Raw genomic sequence first — 16,201 nt, 5'->3', positions numbered from 1 at the left:
ATCGATGCTGAGCAAAATTAATATTGGAGAGTAAATCTTTCATTTTCTTGATTGATTGTCATCATTAAGAGCATTGATCAGCAGCGAGAAGGGTGGAAAAAAAAACAGTGAGTGGTTGTAGAAGCAGCTTGTAGCTTTTTATCTGCCTCAGACAACATTAAAGAGGCTCATCCTTTGCTCGCTGCTCTGTCTGGAACATAGATGTCAGAGAGAAATTTGCAACCGTCAAGGGAATGTTTTTGTTCTGACCTCTTCTAGCTAAATGAACACTCGTCCTTGATCATAGCAAATGGATACGTAAAACCTATGAAAAAAGAGGAGAGCGATGTACGCAAAGTCTTCAAGGTTAATTTACTCTTAACTCTTATTAAGTGTTCATCTATTGGGGCTTCATTAGGGTGACATGCTAGTTGTGGCTAAGGACGAGATTAACCTTGCGCAGGAGGGGGAAGCGGGATTTCTTTGCACCACCTTCCATCTATCCTCGTACCGGCTCAGTCGCCATGGGAAGGCTGACGCACGTGCTCGGTAAACATCTGTAGTGCATGAGGCATATGGCATAACAAGGACAAGGAGGCAAGAAAAGCAGCACCCAGGCAAAGTGAAGTTGTGGATCACCAGCTTAGATTAATGTAATGAACTTGTGAATAAGACAAATCGATGGTATATTGCAGGAGTCACACTTATAAAAGCTTGCTCATATTATTATTATATATATTATATTATATATTATCTTAGTTAGAAATAGCAAAAAACTAAATCATGAGAGAGATGATTCATTTTGTCACACATAATTGCTATTTTCAACTGGAAAGCTAAGATAGGACAGTAAATAAAAACCTGCACGTTAGCTGCATTCAAGTCGTAGTAGCTTAATTATCTGTCATCACATCAGTTTAAAAATAGATTGCATTTCTCTTCACTGTGGTATACGATTTACAGTGATCTAGAAACTCTGATGCAATTTCAATCCATAATTTTCCTCGACTGCCGCTTTTTGAGCTGTCCCTTAAAACAGAGATAGTGGTACTAGTTGAAATAACAACTCCTGTGACAGTTCTGGTAGAAAAAGGGAAATGGAATATATACATTAAAACAATAATAAAAATGAGGTCATCTGAGAATGTCAACATTAGAGCAAAGAAAGTAATTACAAGTATGCTTTTTTTTTGTTCAAGTTGCCAATTCTGGTTCTCATACCCACTGGTTTCCCATCTACCTCTAAAATCCCCATTGATCCCAAAGAGAATCAGGACACTCTTACCCTTACACATGGGTTATGTCTCACAGCTTGAGACAGAAACTCTAACTAGCAGATAAAAATAACTTATTGATTTATCAACCAAGACTTTTCCCGAGTCTTCTTCAGTTTTTTGACTTTTGAACGTACACACCTGCTGATTATGATTGAGAAATCCTTGTTAGTTTGATAGTACGTGTAGTGTAAGGGATTACGAATTAAAACCCAGTAATTAACCCTGATACTGATCCTTAGGATCAACAATAAATCTTACAGGGTGCTGCCGTGTGTTGTCTTGGTGACGTGACTGAATGTGTGGTGGTGGGGATTAGTGTATACTGTACTACAATGAAGAAATGCCTCTACCAGTAACTCCAAAGTCATCACATGCTGTGAATTCTTAGCTGGTATTTAAGATTACAGATGTTCTCTGGTTTTGTAGGTAAACCTGGAGCTTTATTGGTGGAGATTATATGTGCTGTGTCTAGTCACTAGGGCTAACGTTAGGCTAGTTGTTGATGGTCAGTAAACACCTCCAAGGCATGGCTGCTTCTTAAACCTTAATTCACCGTATTGTTTTCTATTTCACAATTGCAGAATTGAGGGTAACTTGCCCAACACTGATGCTGAGCGGTGTTGCTCAGCGGAGCTCTAGCGCTGAGCAGAGCTAACAAGGACCTTTCTTTGTGTTGTTAAAGACATGTGGGTTAGATGAACTGGGATCTCTAAATTGCCTGTAGGTGTGAATGTGAGTGTTTTGCTTTTGATATGTGACTCGTACAGAGTTTACCCTGCCTTCTGTCCAGGGCATGCTGGGAGAGGCTTCTCACACTCTAAATAGGACAGGCAGGTGTAGAAAATGGATGGATGGATAATGGGGCCAGTAAAAATCAAGAGGCCTGTAGTTTTATGACCCATATGGTCCAATAAGGCCACTGGGAAAAAAGCCTGCACAGAGTGGCTATTGAAAGTAATTGACTTTTTCATAACTACTACCTGACATGTCAAGTAATTTCCATTACCAATATTTTTCATCAAGCTGATCTGAATGTTTGAGGCTTTGCTGTCTCATTTTGTAGACACAAGCATGTTTATAGCTTGCTATTCCTTCATGACTAATTAAATCCACCAACACACAAACATTACACATCAGGAAAAAAAAAATATATATTATTATTATGAGCACATAGTCATGACCTTTAAGATGTTTGTTTTTCCCACAGCTGTAATGTACTGTTTGATTTCCTCAAGTTTTCTGGGATTTCCAATAATGCGGGAATCCTGTACATGCTGCAGCAAACTGACAGGTTGAAAAATAGATATATAATGCTGTTAGAATAGATAACAGCATTAAAAACTGCTGAATGCACCAGATTTCCCAAAGCTGGCACATTTAGGGGTCACATTTCAGCTGATTTTAAAAAGCTTTAGCAAACAGCCATTTCCATATTATTCTTGCAGCCCTTGATCTTTAAATATTGTGTGAAACGACTAAAGAGCACCACCCAGAAGCCTTTAGCTTTTGAGCTCTGGCATCAATCCTATGGCGCCGGGGGAAGAGGGGGTGCCAAAAACAACACCTTTTCCGGGCAAAGGTGCTGATGCTTCAAAGTGTCAAGGCAAATCCACGCTAATGTGGTTTAAGGTTATGGCTGGGTTTCAGAGTAGGTCACAATTAGATTAGTGGAATCTTGCCTTTGTTTATGACTGTGAACTCCCCGTTTGCAACATGCCTACTGTATAAACAGCATACAGTATATTGTAGAAAAAAAAAGAGATTTTGCAGCTTTCCGTGATCATCAGTCTTTCTGTGCCTACATTGTGCGGGATAATGATCTGCATTTTACTGCAATAAAGATATAATTGACCTGTGCACAGCGGGAGACATGAAGAAATGGGATTGATGTCCCACTGAGAAATTTTTTTCCACTTCTGGGTGGGGGTAGGAGTACTTCCAAGTCAGGCTAAATACTTAGGTATTCATCCCGTCTATCCCACATCCAACCACCGACCCCACAGCTCTTTATTCCCACCTCCCATTTTTCATGTCAACATCAATCATTTTCCTCTCCGCTGCACTAGAAATATGAAAATTCTCAGTTGCAAGAGAATGAAAGCTCAAGTGAAGGAGATGCTCCACTCTGAGATCTCATTTCTGAGATCTTCAAGGCTACAAGGACACAGCCTGTAATGTGTACTCAATAAAATGTGAGTTAAGACGTTTTAGTGGCAAATCGAAGATTTATGTGATGTCTGTGATGTTACTGCACTGTAAAACTTTACAAAATCAAAGTTTTGAATGAGCTGCTAATATTTTCCGTGACTGATTATGCTTTTAAAGGAGCTAAATTAGCAAACTCCCCAGGATGCGGTTGTTTGAGAGTTTACACTGTTCAGAGACTCTTTTTTCTTTTTCTTAGTAGTTCCATCCATTCATCACTGAAACTTGGATTGACTTGAATACACAATGATAAAGTAATGGTTTTTTTGCTCTCATAATAATAATATTGTTGAACTCAGTCTTTACCCAATACAATTCCAATTAAACAAAGTCAGTGGTCCCAGCCTCCCAGGTTGCCTGGTTCAAAATGGCTTCACCAACTGCACCTGTAAGTTAATGCAACTCCTTAAAATTAAGATTTCGTAAAGGATAGAGGACCTATCTGTAAACACTGTCTGTGTGATTATTCATGTCACCTTAATATCTCAAATTCATTGAACATGGTTTTTCAAGTTCAGTTACTTTAATCAATTCTACATTTTCTAAACTCATAAATAATACACTATGCACATGAACAGCAGCACAACTAGAGAAAAGAGAAAGTGGGAAATTTGTCTAAAATACATAGTGACTTTGAACGATTCACATCTGCTTAATGCTTCTGTTCCATATGAATCTATGCACTTTGGACAGAATTACCACCATTGTGATGTAAAACTGTTGTTAAGACAACAACCCTATGGGGTTGTGCCAATAGTGGGATAACCTTTTACAAAACTGGATGTTGTAGTGAAACATTGCATTTTAAGAACAGAAAACTGTTTAATTTCATATATTTTGATGGAAAAATAAATATCTGGGTGCATTTCAATAATATGTTCAGGTCAGATCAGAGATTTGTAAGCTACATTCATGTTATTTGGCCAGAAAACATAACACAGTCTTTTATACAGTATATATATACATAGAAGTTGGAAAACAGCGCAGGAAAATAAATATGTTGTATTATTTGTTTGCGTCCATCAGTTAGGTTTAAATTATGACATACAATTTCAGCTAGCAGGGCAAAAAAAGCAATTAGTCATCTCACTGTAACTTTGAAACCCTCGCAGTGAAGCTGAGAATTCTCCACTGAGGGAATATGTGTCACACAGACAGCGCTGTGGGCAGTGTGACTGTACAGAAGCAGACACTTACATCAAGTGACTCACTCCCATTACACAGGTACCACTGTAATCATTAATATGCATATGGCAAATGATTAAATGTGTGGCAGATAAAATGTGACGCACCATAATGAATGGAAATTTTAAAGCACATATTCAAGCTGGATTAATCATTTAAGAATATCACTAATGTCACGTTTATCAGATGGCTGCAGGAAATCAAAGTAGTGGTGAAAAATTAAGATGATAGAATAGCGCATTGGTGCAGCACCTGGCCAGGTCCCACGGAACTGCACTGCTGTGCATCTAAAGTATAAGGTGATAAATGCACCTGAGAAAAAGACAGTGACATTTTTTATTCAATTGAAATAGAAAAAGCGCCACAAAACTTACCAAGAATAAAATGAATGAATAAATGATGAATGATACAAAACCAAACCTTTGCTTCAAGATGACTTTAAACTATATTTGTTAATGTACAACGTAGATTTAATGAGCTCACATGAAGCTGATTTGACCTGCTCTAACCATCACCTGAGTGGGCTTTAATACATCTGAGGGAATTCAGATGATATCATTGAAGTAGTCCATCACTTAATGTTATTCTACATCGACTTTCCTGTGATTGCCTAACCTCTCTAGCACTCTCTGTTTTCCCCTTTGTGGCAAACCACACCCATGTGGGACCTTATTAGGCTAAAATGTAACAGCAAATAGAATTTCGGCCTATCTCTTACATTTACTTGAGAGGGTGCATTAGATGTATTTTGTAATGCCACCTCTGTGACAGGGTGGACTTGCTTAAGATGCAAAAGGCCTGAATGTCACTTTTGTTTATTGATTTTTAAATCTTGTGGAAGAAATATTTTGCGGCTGGTGGTGGGGAATAGGGGCGGGCCGGGGAAGGCCGGGGAACACTGTCATTTGACCTAGCAAGTCCATTTTATGTATCTGTGATATCAGCTGTCAGCAGATGACCATCTGTTGAACAAAAAGTGGGCTTGTTTTTCTAGGAAAAAGGTCACAGACAGACTGGTATTTAAGATTGAATGTGCACTCAGAAAGCAAACAAACTCAAAACAAACTCTGCATTGCAACTTGGTGTGGACATTTTTGAGGAAAGAAGAGATCAATCAATCTCGAACATCAATATCCGTTTGCATCCCTTTAGCCGCGCACGTTTGCCAACTAATGAAATCTGTGCATGGCTCCCCTGTTATCGATTTCAGAGAGGCCCTAATTTGCCGCTTGAGATCAGGCTCTCTCTCCCCTTTTCCTCCATCCCTCTTCCTCGCCATCTTTCTCACAAACAGACACAAACACGCTCACACATATCTCGTCACGTGTAACACAGTCATGCCTTGGGCAGCATATTGAGCACTGGCTGCTGCAGCCAGTGGGGAAATCCTTTAGGGCAAACTGTTTAGAGCAATGAGCGGGTGGGTAATCTAGTGGTAAGATTGCTGACTTCCATGTGGTAGTCTGGGGTTTGAATCCCAGCTGTGGCCTACCTCCAGTAGGGGTCCTTAGGCAAGACCTCCTTACGCTTACCCTGCCTTTGTACCTTGTACCTCACTTGTAAGTTGCTTTGGTTAAAAGTGTTTAGCAAATACCTAAATGTAAATTTCTGATGTTGTTTACTCTACAAATCACTAATAATGTTCTAAGAAGGGGCCGTAAGCCATCAAACAGCTCATCTTAACCATTTCAGCCATTAACTATAGATGTATGTTTTCACATACATTAATGTCTGGTATTTTGGACTGGAGATGTTTATCCAAAGTATTTTACAGCACTGTGGGTGGATGAATTTTTAGTGTAGGAGGCTTCAATAATAAACATTTTCATGTCTAAAAACAGGCCTTGGTATGCATGAACAGTATGTCAAAAGGGTTACAAATACAGTCACTAATTCTGTATATATATTATAGCAAGTGCTGCCTATAGTTTAAAAAAAATGAGTAAATTACTGTTAAAATACTTCATCTTATTTGTGTTATAAACATGTTGCAATATAGAAGTGACAAACTGGTAACAGAGCTTCATCCATATTATGAACCTCTCATGCTCTGCTGTTAAAGTGTTGTGTTGTTCGGTGAGCACAGCTTGTTGACCCTTTGCACTAGCATCGTTGCTAACATCAGAAAAAATGCACTTCAGACAAAAAAATAAAAAAAAAACTAAACATAAAATTTTGGACAGATTTTATGTAATCATGTAATTGCTAAAATAGCTTTGGCTAGCTAATATGAATGAGTGGGGAGCTTAAGTCAGTCCATTTTCTATCTAACCAGCTACATAAAATCAAAACTGACCTACTTACAAACCAGGGCAAAGTAAATTACCCACTGACAATTATAAATGGCGCCAATTATGTGCATGTAGTATGTCTTTTGATGGTGTCATTGAATATTAAGCACCTGGCTAAGACAAAATATTATCACTCCTCCTAGCCTCCCATGAAGTGAGGCCCAAATCAGAAACTGAACATGAGCACATGAGCAATGAACATGCTAGAAATGAATCACTTCGAAGACACACAATGGGAACATTTATAGCTGTGTAGCCAGGCAAAGAACAGAGGAGGGGGAGATAGATATCACCGTACATTAATATTCACTTTACACAAATTTACACACTAACCTTTACAAAATAAAACTCTATTCTCTACCACGTCAGAGAGAGGTAACACAAAAAATAAGTAATAATTAGTTACTGAGTTTATAGTTTGTGATTGTATGTTACAAAAGGAAAAAAAGACAATAAAAAAACAACCCCTCCCCCTAAAAAAAAAAAACAAGAGGATGCTAATGACTATGCATCAGCACAAATGCAATATACTGTAATGCATATTAAATTCAATTCACTTCAGTTGTATTTGTATAGTGCCAAATCACAACAGAAGTCATATCAAGGCACTTTACAGTGTAAGTTTAAGACTAAATATTTCTGCTACTGGACTTTTGCTATCTGCTGATCAACAGTTGGCACAGCAGTGCACCAGTAACTGTCAGTATAGAAGAGCGAGTGCACATAGAAATTAACAATACATAATTTAAGATATTTTAAAAATTGGCTCTACAAATGTTTTATGAGGAAAGAAATGCATTGAGTTCTTTTGGACCTCTAGGATACAGTCCATTTTTTCAGCAGCTCTGACTGTAAAAAATATCTTTATTTCTAATAAAACTCCACAGGGCACCTTTAACATTTGAATTTCCATTAGGAAATGCAATGCAAATTTGTTGCCGAGTTTATTAGGAGCACCTATAGCTGAAACCAGTGTAGCATATTTCAACAGTTCTGTAATAAACTCGTCTTAGTGAAAATGACAATGTTGGGTTTATTGCTCTGTTTTACAGAGGTGAACTGAACTGTGTTATACAAAGAGCTGCTTATTTAACTTAACCCAGGCTCACTGATCTAAATGATGTGGTCACAATAATAGCAATATCTCTCTGACTTATTGCAGGGCTGCTATGTTAGATGTATGAACTCTAATTTGATGCCATTATCCTGAATTGATTGTTTAAAGCCAAGTAATAAAACAGTCCAGATATTCTACTATAATACGCCTTAGGTCTGCTGCATTATGGGGATACAGTATTATCATAGTGAATACGCTACAAATTAAAATAGAGAAAAGCTGCTTTACATAACTCAGAGCTATTATTAAAATAACTAACTACTTGTCTTAGACAATATTTGAATAGGCCTTAGACCTTATCCAGGCCGCTCATAGCCAAAACACAGTATATATCCCTCAGGACTGAAAGCTAAATCTTATTCATTTCTAATAAGGTAATTCTAATTTAAAAACAAATGCTTTTTTAAAAGTACTCAGCACCAAATGTCAAGACATAATTGTCAGAATAGCTACAAATATAGAAATATCCCTGACAATCGACAAGATCCTTTTTTAACGCAGTGGTATATTTATATATTCAGTGTGTTCACAATAAAGTGTTTACACTGTTAGTGCAAATAGATAGATAGTTAGATACAGTAAATAAGAACTGTAAGATGCAGGTGTCATAGGATAGGCAGTTTCATGTAGTAATCACCCTACTGGGAAATAACATTAGATAGTGCAGTGTAGTAGAGCATCAGAGTACACTGTTGACTTTAATTAAGGTGGTATTAAAAGTATTATGGGTGAAAGTATAAGTCCTTGAAAGAGAGCTAAATAGTACAGTGACATCAGGGAGTGCCAGATGCTCAGTAACCATTCCTGGGAAGCAGCCCTCCTGCCTGCGCTGCAGTGGGTGGTCTCTGAATAAGACACTGGATGCAAAGTGAACCAAGACAAGTGCAATATCTGTGCAGTGTGTCATCTTTGGGCTGTAGCTGGTTTGCAAGCACCATGTGGATCTCAGCCAGCAATGCGACGCTCACGCGTGACAGTTAAAGCTTTAAGTCTGCTATTTGAGGGGGAAAGAAAGTCCTGTATAAAAATTGCCAAACATTTTACATCATCGTCAATTAAGTCTTTGCTGTAATTCACATTTCATTTCAGGCTGTCAACATGTTGTGTTAATTACTAACATGTCACTGCTTACAAATTGTACAGCACACGTTCCGAAAGACTTTAGCAGTATTTAGGTAGACTGTGAAGTGTTTGACCACCAGTAGTGCTGCAAACAAGTAAAGGAAGATTTGATTTTATTTGTGCAACCTGTGCATGGTGATGGGTGTGCATAAGCTGACACATTATACTGTACATACTGTAGATACAGGAATTGATATTCAGAATATACGCTGGGAACCTTCCTGTCCTGTTGTGCAAATTGCAACTGTGAGCACATTTCCTAGTTTTACAAGTGTGCAGCAAGAAGAATTTAAAAAATAACCCTCACAATCACTTGGGTGTCATCATTATGCATATTTAAAAAAAAAAAAAAAAAAAAAAAGTCCAGCACGTTTACTTTAATTATCTCTTTTAGCAGAGATAGGGGTGAAGCTGAAAGTCTGCTTTCTAATTCATCTGCACTGTTTGTGTTGACAAGACATCAGCCTGATATCTGCAGACAGCCGGCTAGCTACCGTTTGCTAGCCGGCAGGGACAGACTAAATAAAGTAGAATCCACACACTGTTCAGTCTGCTTCCGTGGCTTCACATGTGCTGGCCAGAGATAATTTCTCCTCAAAACAACACGCAAACAAATGCAAACAGAGCTCAGATGAGTGTGTCGTCATTTTCTTTTTTTTTTTTATTTATTTGTTTTCTTCTGTCAGCCCTGTAAACTCTGTCGGGTCCACATAGACTGTAAGTATTTACTTAGCAGGACTGTTAAGGCGACTCACAGTAGGCAGTCGTAGTATCACATGTTACTTTTATACTTAAATAGGCATTTACACATGCAGGCCTAACTGAAGCACTTACAGCTAACCATTGCCTACACATAATACCTTTAACCAGAAAGTCCGGTACTACATAATATTATTATTGTTGATTTGAAAATACTGATAGTAGCTGAACTAAACTGTCCTTTAAGTCCTTTAATGCACATCAAGATACAGACATGTGACATTCAAACATAATTTTTTATTTATTTATTTTTAAAAGAGCTAATGTAATGGAGAAGAACTTCTACTGTGCTCGTTAGTGGAGCTTTAACCAAATTTGCAGGATTTCCATGTTTACAAGCTAAATATTTAGACTGGCAGCTCTGGCTCTTACTGCCATTCGGAGCAGAGACACAATAATGCTGCAGCTTATTAGCAATGGCTGAAATGTCTCTAAATGGATATTGATTTCTTTGTTACCAGCGAATGTTGTTTTGCAACAAATTCCATCCTAAATATGTGTCTTTTATGATACAGTATCACATTTAAACATAATGGATCGCGTATTACCGAGCTATACATCCGTTGCTTTGTCAGTGTTCTTGTTAGTATAAAATCAGCTGCCATGGAGAGTTCAGTGTTATTTAAACCTACACAAAGAAAAGTGGACAACAGCAGCTAAATTACTGGTAATGAAACCCTGTTTTCATTCTGTCCTTCTCCCTCTGCCTCCTGCTCTCTTTGTCTGTCTCTCCTGGGTGTTATTGTCAACACTGTTGTTAACTGCCATTTTGCTCTATTAGTTGTTTTCCATACAGTGTTCATACTCCCCTGTTTTTTTTTTTTTTTTTTTTTTTTCTCAGCTCAAGTGCTATTAAAGGAAATGAACACTCAGCGCAGTGTGTTCCTTTATAAAACGCTCAGAAATGTGTTTAAAGTGCAAGATGAGTCAGTGTGCAGCGTGGTGCATCTCAGCACTGACAAACACAACACGGGGGAGGAGGAGGAGGCGTGGCAGACTTCCTAAAAGTCGACGAAAGATAAAAAAAGGAGCGCGGAATAAGAAATTGTTACTGGCTGTCTGTCTGTCGGGTCGGGTTTTTAATGATGTGTTAATTCATTGCCCAACATTTGCTTGCTACTCTGTAGACATTACCATCACTGATGCATGTGTGCATGTGTGTTGTGTGCAGATAGGAGCACTGGGACGTACATTTGCGGCGTGAAGGTGCAACAGCAGGCAGCAACAGACGGCCGAACCTTTGGAGTAAGACTACATCAGGCCTGATAGCTGCTCCTCCACTGATGCTCGTCTCAGGGCAATCTGACATTTCAAAATGAGAGAAGCCTGTGAACAGCTGGATCTCTTTTTTTTTTTCTTTCTATTTGTGTGTGTGTGTGTGTGTGTGTGCACAATCTGCCTGTCTTCATTAAACATAAAATGTCCCACTTTCTGGTAGGAGTAATGTAACGCAGCGAACCTTGACCTCAGACTGTCTGCCTTGCTCCTATCACGACTGTGGTGTAACTGTTGAAACATCTTCATCACTGAAGTGAGTTTTATCAACGCTGTGCACACTGCTAACATGGCCCATTGTTATTGTAGCATGGTGCTACAACGACACAAGACCACCGACATAATCACGCCGCACACAGCTGCGCTCTGACAGGATGAAACAGAGTCAGCGCTGCAGAGTGCTGCCACACAGTGAATAGCAGCACATATGGCTCACCAGTTGAGTCAGAGGATCTTTTGCTCATCTCATGGAGCTCTGGTTATAAAAAAAGGTAAGCTCTGCCTCTGATTAGAACTGTTTTTTTTTCTAAATATGTCTCAGCTTTTTGTTCACTGTGGATCTTTGGTTAATTCTAAGAGTGGACAAGCAGAGAATCAAGTCAGTTTAGTCATGGATGGAATTTATTTCTCACTTGCTGTCTAGCAACTGTCTGGGTAAAAAAAAAAAAAAAAAGGCAATTGGCTTTTGTGTGCCTCATCACCCTGGCTGTAGCCGTATGCTGACACTTCATAACGTAGCACTCCCATAGTTCTTGACAAGCAATTTTCAACTATCACATTTCCTGTTACAGTACAATGAAAAAACCAAACCTGAAGCCACTGCGATGATGGCGATGTGGTGTGCGCTTTAGGGCCGTGTGTGAAGACACTGTTCGTTGAGGCACACACTGAGGCTCTGGAGGTACAGTGGTCATGGTGGGTGGTTCGATTCCCGGTTCTAAATGTTCTCAGGTACTGTAAGACATTGAACCCTAAGTTGCCCCCTGGTGGGAGATAGCTCTGCCACTCACACTGAGTGGCGTGTGGCATGTAAATAGCATATTTGTTACATATCTAGGTATACTATACTGTTATGGTTTCATTCATTCATACACACACACACACACATACACCACCTGTAGCTTTAATTACAGCACACATTCACAGTGGCATTCTTTTGATACACTTCTGCAATGTCACATTGCATTGTTTTACATTCGTAGCTGGAGCTAGTGTAAAGTAAAGACAACCTCTGTTTCACATCTAAAATCCTGATCTGTAAAGTATCATAGTAAAGGTTGTAGACAGGTAGTAATTGTACTCAAGTACACTGAGTATTTCTTACTTCACTTTATTTTTACAACAACGGTAAACTTAATTAACTTAACATTACTTGGATTGCAGAAACGTGATACAAAAGTATATAAAATGTCAATATTGGGAATATAGAGTAGTACAATGTTTTTCAGTTTACAGAACACCACATAGCTTTCTATTCATACTAAAAATACTAAAAAAGACAAAAGAAATGTTTTTCACACGTAGTATTTCAAAAAGTGAATTTAGAGCACATCAGTACTCAGTCTCATAATCGCTCACTTGAGTTTGTGTACTTTAACACAGGTGCGTGTTTGAAAGTAATAAAGTTCATTTACTTTCAAAAAGTCAGTACGTCATACCTGGTCACCTCTATAACACGATTTAATACTTTGGGAGCCTCCAAAGAGTGGGGCTGCCACTGCAGCTCACTTCTGTGATCCAATGTGTGATGTTCAGCAATCAGATATTGATGTTGTTTACACTTTTAGCCAAATATAGTATATGGCTAAATATATGGTGTGTTTTGCCAGTGGACCAGATGCAGCAACCCACCATGCTGTACATTGCGTCTTGTTTTTGTGATGACGCAGACATGAAGTCTGGGCCTTGGTACACTTGAATCTGCTACTGTAGTTACATGTCTGCTTTATGCCACTGTGGTGTCACCCGGCGCTGGTCGAGTTCCAGATGAGATGACTTGAAAACAGGATAGTGCACCTGGCCAAGCGAGAATGTGGACGGAATATGTAAATGGGCCAGGCAGCAGAGGTTATTTGGTATTTGTGAGATGAATGAAATTCTCCCCTCTCTTTTCCTCATTTTCCCCTCTCACATTTGTGTGACTAGACTAGTTAAGTCCCTGTCACTCAAGCTGCCAAGGTCTATGGGGCACCGGAGCGAGAAGCCGAGTAATATGAGAAAAAGTGAGAGAGAAAGAGAGGGAGAGAAGGTGAGAGAAATTGGGCCAGGGATGATTGCAAATTGTCTGTCTAATGGCTGCCACCCAGGAAGCCATTTCAGGTGACTTGTTATCCGTCATGAGAGACGCAGACCTGCCAGGATCCCTCTTCTCACTCTCACTTCTCAGTGGGCCACCGTACCTAACAGCTTCAGGCTATCACCAGTGACCTCACCCCTTACAACTCCTCTGTCTCCAATTTTAGATGCCTTTTCCCTTCTCTTTTTCTCTCTCTGTTACTTTCTCCATGTCTCCCACTTTGCCTCATCCTCCCTGCAGTGCGTCTCTCTGGCTCTTGCTCAGCAGCTGTTGTTTAGTGATAGATCAGTGAAGCAAAAAATGATGCCGGGTATAAAAAATAGATCTTGAAGCAAAGCACAGCCTCCCTATTCTCGCTACCTATTGTTCTGCATTAGCAGCGAGTCTTTAGGGATTCATTGAGAGGTAATCATTTGTTACTCAGGGGCACCGTGTCTTTCAGGCACCAATGATGAAGTCACCTTTGAAAGGACCACAAATGACAGAGAAATCGTTTGCTATCTAACATGCTGGATAACCACTGATTAGTGGCACCACGATGAGAAACCTTCAGTTTTTAAGCCCTCTAATCTCTTCCCTTAAGACAGTGTCGGTGACTCAGTAAATATATTTTTGTTTTAATTCAGAGCAATTTGTGCGGCGTAAAGATTTCTGAATATATGCTAACTATTACCTGGGTGAAAACATCACTGATCCCCCCCCACTGCTTCAGATTGACATTAGAAAGGAAATTGACATGCAAACCAAGTGTGCTCAAAGTTAATCTGTATGTGCACCATATCACGTGGATCACAGCTCCGAGGCAGCTAGCATTAAAAGGAACCTGTCAAGCTAAGTGTGCTTCTCAACCTTTCTGCCATTACTCTGACATGTTTTGTGACCCGTGAATTGAAGTCTTGTCAAGACCTGGTCATTTTACCAGCTCTCAACACAGACGGCAGGGCTCCTAGTAAATCTGCCTCTCTTACAGAAATGCTTTCTTGCCTCTTCTGCACAGTAGGTGGCACTGATTGGTTCCTGCTCACGTCCCTCACTTGTCAGCTTGTCCCTATGATGGCTTAGATGCTGTCTATTGAAATCTAGCTTTGGCCACTGGCATTGGCACTAACTTTGTGGATGGAAGGACATGCTGTCAGTTGGACTGGATGTCAATACAGCTCATTTGTTTGTTAAGTATTGATATTGCTGCTGTTTCTGCCATAGTTTAGTGTTAAGAATCAAGTTTTAACTTAGTGTCTTGCTATTTTGTGAAATAATTTAAGCTCAGGCACTTTTAGAACTACAACAACATTTTAGGGACTACAGTGAACCAATCCTACTGTAGAAAGAGTCACAGTGGTGAAAAAATGTCAAATTTGCAGCATTGGGGCATCACATCTGGTTAAGGATAACTAATTTAATACAATTTATTAAGCATTACTTATCTTATGTTATAATTGTTTTTTTCATTAAATGTATTTACTTTTTCGAGAAGTTCTATAAAATGCCAATTTTTCCTGGATATAGTTTAGTAATAGAAAGTTTTCAGATAGTATAGTTTAAATTAATTCTTTCCAATAAATATATTTTATAATATATTTTTGTCTGCCAAAGTATCAGATCTAGAACATATTGTTTATTTTTATATCCAATATTTCAACATTAATTCAAAAATTATGTAGCATCACAGCATAATGATATAATAATAATGATAATATAGCATAATTCATTTACTACAGCAGCATAATCAAAGTTGCACAGGGACATAATTTCCAGGAAACAGGGTTGAAATATGATAGTTAGTCCACTATTTAGTCACATTGTTTTCTTTTTGAAAATGCAAAAATGCAAAATTTGACTACTTTCAAACACAGAATTCAGGTTTCCTGTGATTAACAAAAAATTAATGAATGCATACTTGATTATGGTGCAAGCTTCAGTTTTGAGAAATACTTTCTTTGTACTTTTCATTTCTTTTATTTTTTGTTGATCTGTAACTGTATTATCACTTTGTTCATTGTTACTGTAGATTATAATGAAATTGGATTCATTAAAGTAAATGGATGAAATGTGAAAACATTTAACTAGCACTGCAAAGAATTTTGAAAGAAAAAGACACAGGCTTTCAGAGAGGCTGTAAACAAGCTTGATTTGAACGTAAAACAGAAACACATCCAAATAATACAAATGTTGGTTATAATCTGGCAACTGCGTGTGCATGCATAGCGAGTTCAAGGTCAAAGTTGAACAAGGAAGTTGGTCTGTAAGTGGTGATGGATGCGTACTGTGCAACTGACCTTTCGGTTAATACATCACTATTTGCTTCTCTTTTCTTTTACACAAAAAGTTTGGCTAACCTCAGGGCATGTTGTTAAACCTCATGTTTCTTGTGTTGGACTAGTTTCTACTAAGAAAACACATGGTAATGAAAGAATGTTAAAACAAAAAAAAAAAAAATGGGCCTGTTAGCATTCAATGTAACTAACAACCAACCACTATATGTGTAGTGCTCCTGCTTCTTCTACAACGACTTTCAGAACTACTATTATTAGATTTGATACTCTATAGCAGCATATGAAGCTATAACTACAATTGCCGCTGTCCATTTGGATTTGAATGATGCATCTAGATTGTAAAATAAAAATCTTCTGTTAGATAAAAGAAAGACTTCAAACCTTATATTCCTAAAAATTCCTAAAAAGCTATCAATGCATCA

Source organism: Anabas testudineus, chromosome 3 (genome assembly GCF_900324465.2).
Source record: "Anabas testudineus chromosome 3, fAnaTes1.2, whole genome shotgun sequence".
NCBI classification, from domain to species: Eukaryota; Metazoa; Chordata; class Actinopteri; order Anabantiformes; family Anabantidae; genus Anabas; species Anabas testudineus.
Note: the sequence above shows the minus strand (reverse complement) of the source record.